We start from the raw sequence: 12,968 nt of genomic DNA on the forward strand, positions 1-12,968 counted from the left end.
TTATAAATGTAAAAAACTAAATTTGCATTTTACATATTTATTATATATATATATATATATATATATATATATATATATATATATACATGTATGTACGTATGTATGTATATGTATATATGTATATGTGTATATATATATATGTATATTTGTGTGTGTGTGTGTATAAATATATATATGTGTGTATATATATATATGTATGTATGCGCATATATTTTTTCTATATATTTTTATACATTTTATTGTTTTATATATATATATATATATATATATATATATATATATATATATATATATATATATATATATATATATATACAGGGCTCGAAATTGCGACCATTTTAGTCGCATATGCGCCCGAAATTTAAGCTATGCGACTCATAATATATATTGGGAGCATTCGTGCGACTGCATATTATGGTTATAGTGCGATCTGTTTTTTTTTTCTAAAAACGTGGTAAATTCGCTCTTCCCTGCCGCTATATTGGTTCATTTTAGCCGTCAATCACTCAAGACTTTCCGCTGTCAGATGACAGGGAGGGAGCTTTTGTGACCGCGGGGATTGCAAACGGCTGAAGAGTGAAAAGTATACTGACTCTCGATGCGTTGTATGCACAGCGTTCAGCCAACACAATCTCACGGCAATTCATAACTTTTTCATACGTTTCCTCGTGAGCAGGCTGCAACAGCGCAAATGTCCGCTAAAACACCATCGCCAAAGAAGCTTGCCTTTACTAAGTTTGATCTGATGCGGGTTATAACAAAGAACAGTATTGCGCCGGTGGGCATCGGGAGAATCCTGCTCTGCCCCCCTCATATATTGGGTCGGCTGACTCGCATGCTTTTCCACAAACACAGAAAAATGTAATTCAGCGCATAACGAGGCTGAGCATTAAAACGACACGAACCGAAACCAAAACTTTTAAAAGTGAGACTTTTCTTCCTTTCTTTTGTCCGTTCTTTCTTGAGGTCTATATTATTTTTCTATTTAATTACTGATGACTGCTTTGCAGCTTTAAGCATTGGATTAAATTATTTATTATATTATTTCGTTTGTTTTGTAGCAGAAATATTATTTATTAAATTGGCATGCATATAAAAACAATAGTACAAAATAAATATTTCTTACTACAATGCTTCATTTGTGTTTGATGCAAACCATCAATTTATTTTTCATTTTTCATAAAGTAACAGTAGGACTTTATATAGCAGATAACTTGCATTAAAGCACATTCAAGGCATCATGATGATGAGAAATATAATTCATTATTAGTATTATTGTCATCATCATCATCATTAATATTTTATAATTATTCAACATTCATTTTGGAATTATTGCACAAATATTAAGTCATCACAGCATTTGTTAGATAGTTGTTTCTGGGTTTTGTTAGTCCCAATTGATGTTATTTTTAAATACAATAAATCCCTTAATATACAACTTGTCAAATATATCATTCATTTTTGGTGGATGCTCCTAATTTTTTTCTGGTGCTCCTAAATATTTCAGGTTGGGAGCACCGGTGCTACCAAGTAAGAAAGTTAATTTCGAGCCCTGTATATATCTAAATAAACTAAATATGCAAAGTACAATCAAATATAATATAGTCTTTTATTTTGAAAGCGATCAATCATGATTAATGTTCTGACAGTGCATATATATTCATAACTGCTTTAGTGTTCGGGCGATCTCTGACAGATTGTTTTGGCTCAGCTTGGTAGTGGTACTACTGTTACGAGTGTGGGTGGTGCTGACAGCTGTGAGCCCAGACCTGGATTGGCTAATCGGGAGGACCGGGAGAATTCCCAGTGGGCGAGTGAGTTTTTTTCGCTGTGAGGGCCGGTGTCCCTAGCTCCAGGCTCTCAGCAGTCGCACTTTTTTCATTTATTTATTTAATTAACCACTGCCTCACTCTTTTTATTCATTATTTTGCAGCAGCTCTGCCCTTTTTATCTATTTATTGCAGCCTCATGAGCAAGTTAATGATGATGTAACTCAGATGAGTCACTACACTGAGAAAAGCTGTTGTGGTCCAGTGGTCAGCACGTTGCGTCACGATGCCGCCGACCCGGGTTCGAACTTTATCTAAGAATTTTATTTTTTCATTTTTATTGTTAAGACATGTAATACTGTTAGGATTGTTGATGCAGCATGCAGAAGTATAAATGCATGGCTACGCGCGAGGCATGCACCATGGGTCACGGCGATCACTCGAGGCAGAAGTATAAACCAGCCTTAAGGGTGCAAACACGCCAGGTTCCCACACAACGTCTAGATGTGAAAGCACCCTAAATCCTGGTTTATACTCTGCGCATCTGCTAGTTCGCTTGAGTGCGTGCAGTGAATGTGATGTCATCGCGTTGTTGCCGGAGGTTCGCTTTGTGTGCATGTGACATTTTTTCAGCTGGTGTAGCACACAACTTTGTAACTTCATTCGCAGCTCCACATCTGAAGATGAACGGTATGATGCCGAGTCTGGCCTGAGCTGCAAGAATTTGCACGTGCAACACCTTTAGAAACCCCAAAAACTGCCTGATGCGAAGTCCTTGAGGTTTCTTCTGAAGCGTTTGATGAAAGTCAATGCGAGTATTTGTGCACAGGTTGTCCAATGCTTGTCAAGTAAATTATTCTTCATTTTTATTGTATAAACATTTCTTGCATTAAGTACGCTGTTAGCTTGGATATATCAATTGTAGCCCAAGTTTAAACAACTGTATTAAAAGCAAACATTTTCACGAGTGTCCTTCAATATCATCCAGAGCCGATTCATTTAATATATAGTTAAATTTACCAACTCCACTCGCCGACTATTTCTTTCCCACTGTTTTGTCATGATAGTTACTCCGAGTCGCCCCCTGTTGTTATAAATAATAGTACAACGGTGAGTGTGTCAAAGTATAAAAGCCTTCACAGCTCTTCACAGTCAGCGGAGGCTCGCGCTGCGGACTCAAACGAAAGCATGAATCAGCCTTAAGAGATTGACCTCTTGATAAAAGAAGAAAGGCCTTGCTAGTCACTCAAGAGGATTATGCATTTATTCATAGCCCGCGTTTATGTTTAGCAGGCGAGCGGGATGTTTCGCAGGCTCAGGGCGGTTACTGGAAGTTCAGCGTATTTCCAGCACGGATATGATAGGCTGACTGGGTCTGTGCTGGTCTGATAAGAAGCCAGTCTCTCCCCGCAGAGCTGAATAGTCAAACAGATGTGAGATACAAACAGGCTTTGAGTTCCTAAGAAAAGGCCGTTCCACTCTGGGAGTGTGTGGGTTTCAGTCAGGCCAGGGGAAACACTGGCTTGGCGTCCTCAAAGATCTTCTTTGTGCACTTTTGTAGGCCCTGTTTGTGCCTCATTTCCTGTTTGCACTGCCGTTTCTCCAATGCGAGGATCAGATGAGTGGCCTTGTTTTGTTTTTGAGGTCTGTCCTCAAGTCACGGCGAGGAAAACCGACTGTTTTCTTGGAAAGTGCACACTGAAAAAAAAGTTCATAATCAATTTTTTGTAAGGTAGGTGGTTGCAAACTATTTATTGGACTGGATTTAAACAAACACATTCACTTTAGTAATGTTCAGCTTAGTTTAAGCTATTTTATAAATAAAAAAAATGTAAAAATTGTAAATCCAGTGAATAATTTTTTTCTGTGCAGCCATGTTTGTTTGATTAAGGGTGCTTTCACACTTGGTTTAATTGCCTGGATTGTACCCAAGTTCAATTGCCCCGTCCCCCCGGTTTCTCGGTTGGTTTGTGTTCACACTGTCTTTTTTCCTTCTCAACCTGGTACGCTTGCGTCATCGAGCTGCTGTTGTGTGTACGGCTGTTGCTACTGTAGGTGACGGACACATAGCAAATCAGCAAAATGGAAAGACGTACGCACATTGCGCTCGTTCGGCTTTTACTGAATCTTTTGGTTTTGGACATAAAGAAAGCGACTCGCGTCCAACTGCCGCAAAAATAGTATAAACATTCAGAACATCACACCATGTCTACAGAAGCAGAGACAACAGACTGTGCTTGCCCTGGCTCAGTCCCGCTTGTCATCAAGGTACAGTACGTGATACACAGACACACACACACACACACACACACACGAATGAACGTTATGAAAACTGAAGTTTGCTGTACTGTTGGTGGTTTACTATTTGGTACGATTGCATTCATACAAGAAGTGAACCGGACCAGAGTTCGTGTGAACCGTACCCCAGACCACCTCTTTCAGGCGGACTCAGGTACAGTTCGTGGGTATGCACCCGAGTTCAGAAGACACGTTCACACTAGCTAAACGTACCGTACTCTGACATCAAACAAACCCAGGTGCGGACCAAAAGTGCTAATGTGAAAGCACGTAGATGTAGAGTTGAATTCAAAGTTATTCCCCTTCCTTTAAAACTTTAATTATTAAAACAGTTTCCCCTGTGCTCTTTAACAGAGATGAATGCACTTTTAAACATAATAGTTTTAATAAGCATTTCTTAATTAAATCTTTATTTGTATTTATTTATTAGTTTAATTGGTCAGGGACCAACAATACTAAAACTATACAATCAATCAAGCATAATTCAGAAGTAAGTATGTCCATATCCGATCACTCGGTTTCAGACTGGATTGGAATTGGACCTCTGGATCAGGACTCGAAAATGTAGGCACAGACTTAGACCTCTTTCCTGACTTTACACAGAAACAGCAATGCTTGTGGCATGACATCACTTCCTTGCAGAGACGCTATTGGTTAAATGGCGACATAGTAGAACACAGCAGCAGCTTGAAGCGCAAAGTGCGAGTATATGTCTGCTGTCTGGAGGCATTATAGAGTTGATGATGACAACATTGCCATAGCAAACTGTGAGATATGTAAACTTGCGATTGCCTGCCGGGTATTTTAAGTTGAGGAGTTATTTGTTTGTATATTTGATTTCTTTTATACTTACTGTTGCAAGTCTAAAAGTGAAGAATTGATGTTATGTATTACCTAATTGTTTAAGCCAGGGGTTCCCAAACTTTTCAGCCCGCGACCCCCAAAATGAGAATGCCAGTGACTCGTGACCCCCAATGTTCTCTGAGGTGGTGGTTATAAATACAGAAACCTTGTATGCAATGACGCACACACCTCAATAGACCCAAGTCTATTCTTTGTGTTTTTTTATGTATGTCAGTGCTGTAAATGGGCTAGAAAGTTTAACCTGGTGTTACAAAATCTGCTGCATCTGACAGTATTGCTGTGTCTTTAGTATAATGTAATTACCCGAGAAGTCGCAATCCAATAGAACTAGTAACTATAAGCTACTATAGTAATTATATAGTTTATAGTAACTATAAACGACTATTTTTTCTCATCAGTAGGTTATTGATAAAATACAGTAAGTCTTAAGGTTTAATAAAAATTAATTGATTTTTGAAAATCACCAGGCAAACCCCCCCCCCCCCCCCTTCATTGTCCCGCGAACCCTCGGGGGGTCCCGACCCCCACTTTGAGAACCTCTGGTTTAAGCTTCCTCACAGAAGTGCTCTGTTTGTTAACAGAGTTGTTGAATGTTAAATTAAGGTAAATTAAATAAAAAATAAGGAACATCCTGGATCTGTTTCTTCATTATTATTTCTTTATGTATTATAGAAGTATCGGATCGGGTTTCGATATTGGTAAATACTCGAAATCAAATGACTCTGACTCAAGGGCAAAAAAACCTGATCAGACTTCCCTAATTAGAAGCACTAAAATAGACATAGTTAAGTAGATCTTAATAAATAAAATGTATATGAAGATAATAAACTAAAAACACCAACATTATGAAACAGAGATAAAACAACAAATCATTCAGATGGCAGGCACAAGTGATAACATGATAGGTAGGTACAAGCTTATACGAATGATGACATGTCTGACGTTCTATAAACACAATGTTACTAACGTACTGTAAGAGGTTATTTCTCTGATGCTCCCGTGACGGAGATCCACTCTTGATGACCCACATAGAATCTGATATATGGCAAAGCACTGCATGCAAATGACAAGGTCATATTTGGATTTCACATATACAAATTAATCCATGTATGAAACATGTATTTCAAAATATTGCAAAAAATATGTATGTTCAGATATGTTAGCCATTAATTTTATAAATGGCTATATATGAACATATGACATTCATTCATTCATTTTCTTGTCGGCTTAGTCCCTTTATTAATCTGGGGTCGCCACAGCGGAATGAACCGCCAACTTATCCAGCAAGTTTTTACGCAGCGGATGCCCTTCCAGCCGCAACCCATCTCTGGGAAACATCCACACATACATTCACACACACACTCACACACTACGGATAATTTAGCCTACCCAATTCACCTGTACCGCATGTCTTTGGACTGTGGGGGAAACCGGAGCACCCGGAGGAAACCCACGCGAAGGCAGGGAGAACATGCAAACTCCACACAGAAACGCCAACTGAGCCGAGGCTCGAACCAGCGACCTTCTTGCTGTGAGGTGACAGCACTACCTACTGCGCCACTGCTTCGCCAACATATGACATATCTATGTAATTATATGTAATTTATTTGAAAGGCCCTGAACAGTACCATCGTTTGTGACAATTTTTTTGCAAAATATGTTGCATATATTATGTTTTATTTATGTAAAATAGTAAGTATGAACTTGTCTGTCATATACAGTATGCAATTTGCATATATTGTCATGTATCATATTTCTATATTTGGACAGTACATATTTAGTTACGTTGCAAGATGCTTGTATTCAGCTTAAAGTGCAAAATAAGGGTAATTAGGTTAACTGGAAGTAGGCATCAGAAGATGGGTACACTGTGAAAATATCCCCCACACCATTACACCACCACCACCAGCCTGAACCGTTGATACAAGGCAGGATGGATCCATGTTGTTGTCGTCCACATTCAAGTTGTTGACTTCAAATTCTGAGCCGAGCATCTGAATGTGGCAGCAGAAATGGAGACTCATCAGATCAGGCAACGTTTCTCCAATCTCCTATTGTTTAGTTTTGTTGAGCCTGTGTGAATTGTAAAATCAGTTTCCTGTTCTTAGCTGACAGGAGTGGCACCCGGTGTGGTCTTCTGCTGCTGTAGACCATATGCCTCAAGGTTGGATGTGTTGTGCGTTCAGAGATGCTCTTCTGCAGACCTCGGTTGTATCGAGTGGTTATTTAAGTTGCTGTTGCCTTTCTATCAGCTGGAACCAGTCTGACCATTCTCCTCTGGCATCAACAAGGCACTTGCGCCCACAGAACTGCCGCTCACTGGATATTTTCTCTTTTTCAGACCATTCTCTGTAAACCCTAGAGATTGTTGTGCGTGATAATCCCAGTAGATCAGCAGTTTCTTAAACACTCAGACCAGCCCGTCTGACACAACAACCATGCCACTTTCAAAGGCACTTAAATCAGCTTTCTTCCCCATACTGATGCTCAGTTTGAACTGCAGCAGATCGTCTTGACCATGTCTACATGCCTAAATGCATCGAGTTGCTGCTATGCGATTGGCGGATTAGAAATTTGCGTTAACAAGCAGTTAACAGGTGTACCTAATAAAGTGGCCGGTGAGTGTATCACTTAATGAAGGGGGGCTAATAATATTGGGTTTAAATTGGTTTTAAAAATGTAAAACTGCTTTCACTGCATCCAAACTAAAAGAAATAAGACTTTCTCCAAAAATATATATAAGTGCTAATATTTTGGCTTCAACTGTGTTTTGAGATGCTTTTTTGCTTGTACAGCAATTTCGGATGTCAAAACATGACGCTGTTCAACTATTCATCCTGTGAGCGTTTAAAGAGATTAGCACGCTTCAAGGACTTCCCGCTTGACCGGCAACGTGACTAACTGTGCCGTTTTCCGGTGTATCCTCTCAGAACACTTGACTAATAGCATAAAGTCCTTGTGCATTACAGGATGACGAGTTTATTTTCATCTAAAATAGAAACCAGGGGCGTTTTCTCTGAGGCCAGAGAGGAAAGGCCTTCTCAGAAAACAACTGCAAACAAAATGCATGAGAAAGCCTTATGTAATATCCCAGGAAATAACAGTTTTCAGTAAATAAAGTGTCCCTTTTGCCATACTTTAGCTCATTATATTCTCATTAAGCTTCAAAAGCATGGCAGGAATGGAGAAATACAGGCTTTTTTCTGCATTATTGTAGGTAATTTTGTTGAAGCAATGCAGGAAATGCTTAAAACTGAAGAAACGTGATTTGCTTTGAAATGGGGAATAGAAAGAAACAGTGCAAGTGTTGCTCCGAGATGCACAGATCTTCTTCTTTGGCTTTGTTTGGCAATTATATTTGTTCAAAAGCAAAACAAATATTGCAACAAATTGTATTCATTAGTAAAAAACCCCTTAAGGAAAATGTCTCATTTTTTTAAAGGGGTCCGCATATGCAAAATGAAAATCACAACACCATAAAAAACCAAGTAATCAATCAAATCAATACAATACAGACACCTCACATTAATTTTAGTATTTACCTAGCTCTTATGAATATTATTATAAAGTTGTGAAAAGTTGCAAAATGTAAAAATAAAATAACATAAAAAAATGCACCGATACAAACCGATACAAGTATCTTAATTTGTGTACTCGCCGATACAGAGTACCGATACTTAATAGATTTGGTTTCAATTAAAGTGCAATTCATTATTATTATTTATTTTTTTTGCCTGTAGCAAGGATGAACACAAAAATCTTTAATGGAGGCTGTTCCAAGCCAAAAATACACACCTTTTATTGATAACCCTGCGAATCAATAGACCTTATCTATTAACGATTAAGCATGGTCATTTAAAGGACTAGTTACCGTTGCGCTGACATGCGTCCACGACTTCACACATTATACAAAGTGTGTGCAGTGTATGTTACCTTATGGAGTCACTCTCTTGACATTGCATATTGGGGACGCATAAAACCCTGTAATGCAGGATTATTTCACATTCATGAGTCCTGCCGTTAAACCTGCCGTGAGTCCTGCCGTGATGTTTAATTATGGGTGGGTCGCGGGTAGATGAGATCAATATCCATAAATACGCAACGCATATTCTCATTTTAAAAATCACGCGACCATCATCTCACAATGTTTATTAATAATTAATAAATAATCTTATTTTGCATTATAACAGAAGTGATTTAGCAATGCCGCGCCATTGAAAAGCTAACTGCAGAGAATGGCAAGCGCAGTGATCACTTTATCCGAAGTTCAGCTGTTCTATTTTTCTACTTAATTATTATGCGTTTAATGTGTAAAAATCAATAATGATTAGGCCGACATGAGTGTATCCTGTGTGTGTGCGTCTTTTATCACTAAAGCTGCTCTCTTCCAAAACCGAAAGATTGCTTATCTGTCTGGCAATATTTGGGCTTTTAAGCGAATGAAAAGTTAATTTAGATGAGCTAATTATCAAAAAATGCAGTAAAGGAACTGTGACGTGCGGCCACACATCAAATCTGAGGTCTGATCTCATCTCTCTCTCGCTGTCATCCAGACATCGATACGTAGACGCCACATAAATCAATGTGGTGATTTCTTGGTATCGACCTTTGTATGATACCAAGTATGATACGATGTATGTATGTATGTATGATTCGAGTATTTTAACCAAGTATCGACCCGATACCCTATACTGGTATCAGTGCATCCCTAATTTTTAGACATATGAAAAAATTTGTACTTTGTGTCTAAAATGAAGTGTTAACATTTGTTAAACTGTGCACTCTGAAAAATTATGAATTGACTTTACTCAAAATAATGAGCAGACCTGTTGCTTTTAAAATTATTAGTTGACTTAACTTAAAGTAAGTAAACCTTCTGCCTTAATTTTTTTTTTTTTTACTACACTCACAGGCCACTTTATTAGGTATACCTTACTAGTACCAGGTTGGGCCCCCTTTTGCCTTCAGCACTGCCTTAATCCTCTGTGGCATAAATTTAACAAGATACTGGAGATATTCCTCAGAGATTTTGCTCCATATTGACATGATAGCATCACACAGTTGCTGCAGATTTATCAGCTGCACATCCATGATGTGAATCATACATCCACATCCCAAAGGTGCTCTATTGGATTGAGTTCTGGTGACTGTGGAGGCCATTTCAGTACAGTGTCATGTTCAAGATACCAGTCTGAGATGTCTAAATGCATCAAGTTGCTACCATGTGGCTGATTAGAAATTATTGTTAACGAGCCATTGGACAGGTGTACTGTACTTAAAAAAATGTGTGTGAGTGTAGAGTGTATGTACATAACTATCACTTTTTTACGTAAAGTAAACAATCACTTTTTACAGTCCAATCTCAAAACAAGCCGAGTTGTTGTAACCCACCATGTTGGGTCAAATATGGACAAAACCCAACTTTTGGTTTAAACATGTAGAAAATTTAATTGAACGCTATGCCTGTCACGATAATCAATATATCGATTCATTGTGCAATATTTGTACATAATTATTTGTCAATAATTTTTGGTGTTGCAATATTCTTCTCTGACCACATTTCTAGAACTGCTCGATCGTGCAGATTCGCACTCTGTAACATCAGAAAGATCCGACCCTTTCTATCTGAACATGCAGCTCAACTCCTTGCTCAAGCTCTTGTTCTCTCCAAACTGGATTACTGCAACTCTCTATTAGCGGGACTTCCAGCTAACTCTATCAAGCCTCTTCAACTGCTCCAGAATGCAGCAGCACGAGGGGTCTTTAATGAACCTAAAAGAGCTCATGTCACTCAGCTGCTCATCCGTTTGCACTGGCTGCCAGTTGCTGCTCGCATCAAATTCAAAGCTCTGATGTTTGCTTACAAAGCGACTTCTGGCCTTGCTCCTTCTTATCTGCTCTCACTTCTGCAGATGAATGTGTCCTATAGAAACTTGCGTTCTGTGAATGAACGTCACCTCATGGTTTCATCCCAAAGAGGGAAAAAATCACTTTCTCGAACGCTCGCATTCAATCTGCCCAGTTGGTGGAATGAACTCCCTAACTGCATCAGAACGGCAGAGTCACTCGCTAAAAACTCAACTATTTAGTCTCCACTTCACTTCCTAATCTGCAATTGCCTCTCTGTGGATATACCACTAACTGTACTCAAAAAAAAAAATAAAAAAATTTACTAACACTTTCCTTCTTAGACTTTACACACCTGAAACTTGCCTACAGCACTTATTCATTGTTGCTCTTATAGTTGTGTAAATTGCTTCCTTGTCCTCATTTGTAAGTCGCTTTGGACAAAAGCGTCTACTAAATGACTAAATGTAAATGTAAATATATATTCACAAATTCACAAATAACGTTAAAGCCATTTTACATGGACATTTACATTTTACCTCACCGATGTCAAAGTTAATGATTGGACATTTACTGATCGATCAGCAGAAGATCTGTATCGGCCGTTAATCACATTTAATGACTCGATCGCTACTTGCCAATCTGGCCAATCTCATAAACCAATCACAGGGGTTTGAATAGTTAATACTTCTTGTAATATATTTATTGCAACAAACAGTAGTCAGCAATGTTTCCAAATTGCATTGTTTGTACTTTTTCAAACCAATTTTTATCTCTGTGTTATATTATTATATATAAGCTTAATAATTATAAGATTGAAGCATGTGCTCTGTATCTGTGCTCTGTATCGGCTGCAAAAATACTGATCGGAGCATCCCTAGTGTTTATGGCTATTTGCATAAGCTGTTAAGTAATCATATAATCAGTGACATGAAATGATCTCAAAATTACAGTAATATATTGCTTATCGCAACAATTTCTGGGACCGTATATTGCATAACAAAAATTCTTTATGAAGACTGTCCTAATGAACGCTTGGATTTGTCCTAGTTTGACTCAATATTGGGTAATAATTAGGGCTGTAACAATACGCGATATGAAACCGAAATGATAAGTGTGATAAGGGAGAATCGCAACACACCCTGTGACTTCCAATAATGTCACGCCTGCCTGCAAAAGTTGAGCTAGTTGAAGAAGAACGTGAGGAAACATTTTTTTTTCGTTCGACATTACGAGCACTGCTCCGTTTAAGCCCTCGCAATAAGCGTTTAGCCAGGAGAGCTCACGCAAAGCTCTTAGTAAGGGACCATCTAAATGTGTCAGGAATATCAAAAACAAAACCAACTTAACCCCGCTTGACAACAACAACGGCAGAAACATTGCCAATGCTGTCGAACGATGCTTTGCTCACACTGTTAGAGAGGGATGGGCGTTCACCAGATGTCCCGACTCCTCTGCAGAGTAAGGAAAGTTGTCACGTTTTTTCACTGCAATGTTGACATGATGGTGTTTCTGAAGAATTTTCAGCTCCCTTAAATCAAACGAGTTTGGTTTTCTTAAGAGAAATAATTTGTTTAATGTTTACTTGATTTGTGGTTTGCAGCACAGGCATTAAACCTCAGTTATCTCAGTGTGAAACAGCAGCCATTTAATTTACTTTTTCAATGTAAGAAAACTTGATTGAAAAAGAATTTTCAACATGCTTGAATCATCTCCACAATGGAGTTTAGTTCTGTTTGGTTTTTCAACAGTATTTTGTTACAAAGAAAACAGAAGTGTTATAGCTTTGGCTATTTATTTATTTTATATATGGCTATTTATATTGTTAATAATTTGGATAGTTAATTTTGTTCTTTGATGTTCAGTTTATAAAAATTAAATGTTATTTAATAAAAATATATAGTTTTAAAAATCTTTTTTTCCCACCCCCCACGAAAAAAAAATCGTGATATGAACCGAATCGTGGGTCAAATATTGTGATACGAACCGAATCGTGGGTTTGGTGTATCGTTATAGCCCTAGTAATAATGATGACCTACTTTATTTTAGAGTGTGGTGCACAATCAATATCACATTTGGGATCATGTTCATGCACTTATATTTTGTATTTGGGACTCAAGACTTTTTTTTTTTAGTTTTTTTTTTAATAGTGTAATAGTAGTGAAACAACAATTACAATGCAGTAAATAG

The 12,968-nt window shown here is 38.0% G+C and overlaps 1 protein-coding gene across 8 annotated transcripts in view; it reads left to right on the top strand.

Moving 5' to 3' along the window:
* rbms1b (RNA binding motif, single stranded interacting protein 1b) overlaps nucleotides 1-12,968 on the top strand; it is a 172,096-nt gene that overhangs the window by 59,537 nt on the left and 99,591 nt on the right. The window contains exon 1 of one of the 8 annotated variants that reach the window (XM_087268585.1): nucleotides 2,871-3,501. The exons of 6 other annotated variants lie outside the window; for them this stretch is intronic. The gene's annotated coding sequence lies outside the window, so the exon portion shown is untranslated. Of the gene's footprint in view, nucleotides 1-2,870; nucleotides 3,502-12,968 lie in introns of those variants that run through there. One more of the 8 variants, XM_087268588.1, reaches the window with a different exon arrangement.

This window comes from Danio rerio, chromosome 9 (assembly GCF_052040795.2).
Source record: "Danio rerio strain M-AB ecotype USA chromosome 9, GRCz13ab, whole genome shotgun sequence".
NCBI classification, from domain to species: domain Eukaryota; kingdom Metazoa; phylum Chordata; class Actinopteri; order Cypriniformes; family Danionidae; genus Danio; species Danio rerio.